The sequence below is a fragment of the Hevea brasiliensis genome, unplaced genomic scaffold (assembly GCF_030052815.1).
Source record: "Hevea brasiliensis isolate MT/VB/25A 57/8 unplaced genomic scaffold, ASM3005281v1 Scaf81, whole genome shotgun sequence".
NCBI lineage: Eukaryota > Viridiplantae > Streptophyta > Magnoliopsida > Malpighiales > Euphorbiaceae > Hevea > Hevea brasiliensis.
In genome coordinates, this window is record NW_026615301.1 from 145,474 (window position 1) to 147,158 (window position 1,685).

Here is a 1,685-nt window from a genome sequence, read left to right on the forward strand (position 1 = left end):
CATTTTATTTTATTTTCTTTTTACCATTTTACTTTGAGAATTTGTTTATTTTTGTTTTTCAGGTGCTTTATTTTATGAGAAGGACAAAAAGTGAAGAAATCAATTTATTCTTTGACCTAAATAGAGAAGACAAAGAAAGGCTTTAAGAGCAGAATCTAAGAGGAGAAAAGCTGAAATTAAAGCTCAACAACAACAAGAAAGAGCACAAGAGCAAGAGCAATTACAAGAAGAAATGGCCAACAACAACAATAACAACCGCTCTGTGAAAGATCATGCCTATCCTAACATTGGAGATTTCATGCCAAGTATTACAAGACCAAGAGTAGAAGCTAATAATTTTGAATCAAGCTCGCACTCACAAATGGTACAACAATCACAATTTGGAGGAAATCCAAGTGAAAGTCCACATGTGCATCTAGCACACTTTCTTGAGATCAGCGATATGTTGAAGATAAATGGAGTTTCTGATGATGCAATTCGACTCAGATTATTTCCTTTTTCTCTGAAGGACCGAGCTAGAGAGTGGTTACATTCTTTGCCACCGGGTTCTATCACAACATGGGATGAACTTTCTCAAGCATTTTTAACTCAATATTTTCCAGCAAGCAAGACAGCTAAGCTGAGAAATGAGCTGACTTCTTTTAAACCTAGAGATGATGAGAGCTTGTATGAAGCATGGGAAAGGTACAAGGATTTGCAAAGGAGATGTCCACATCATGGGATTCCTAAGTGGATGCTTGTTCAACACTTTTACAATGGAGTTTCACCAGCCATTAGGAGTACGATTGATGCATCTTCTGGAGGTGACCTTATGGAGAAATCTGAAGATGAAGCTTTTTCTGCTCTTGATAAAATTGCTTATAACAACTACCAATGGAGTTGTGAGAGGAATGAGATAAAGAAACCAAATGTATGTTTGAGCTTGATGCCATGAATATGATTAATGCTAAGTTTGATGCTTTGACAAGGAAAATGGACAAGCTAAGCATGAAAGTAGATTCTTCAGCCGGAGGTTCTAGTAATTCAGTAGAAGTTGGAGCTGCAAATGTCAATTGTGCAACAGATTTTTCTGCACTAAATCAAGATTTTTCAAGTGAGCAAGTGGATTATGTGGGGAACTACAATCAAAGACCAGGTGGTAACCCATTTTCTGCAACTTATGATCCAGCATAGAGAAGCCACCCCAATTTCTCATGGGGAGGTAGACAAGGGCAAAATCAGAATTTTTAGCAGAATAGAGGTCCCCCTCCTGGAATTTCTAAAACTCAAAATGTACCTGCTCCACCTCTACCACAACAAGCACAACTAGACAAGACAGCTAGATTGGAATCTATGATTGAAACTCTACTTGTGAGCCATCAAAGTCAACAAGAAATGATTTCTCAATTAGCATCTAAAGTGGATCAAATGGCAACACACAACAAGATGTTAGAGAATCAAATAGCTCAACAAGCTAGCTCTTCAAGTAACAAAGCATTTGGGAAGCTTCCTAGCCAACCAGAAAATTCAAGGGAGCATTGCAAGGCTATTACATTGAGAAGTGGAAAAATATTGGAGAATGGAGATAAAAAGATTGAAGAAAAAGTTGAAGAAAAGAAAAGCAGAGAAGGAGATGAACAAACTGAAGCTGAAGTTAGAATTGAAGCTGAGAAAGAAAATTCAGTGGAAGAAAAAGGAAGTAAGGA

General features: G+C 37.4%; 1 non-coding gene across 1 annotated transcript; it reads right to left on the bottom strand.

The window, feature by feature from the left end:
• Positions 1-616: 616 nt before the first annotated feature.
• Positions 617-723, bottom strand: LOC131177764 (small nucleolar RNA R71). The gene has a single exon (XR_009147072.1). It is a non-coding gene; the product is annotated as a small nucleolar RNA R71 (small nucleolar RNA).
• Positions 724-1,685: the final 962 nt, after the last annotated feature.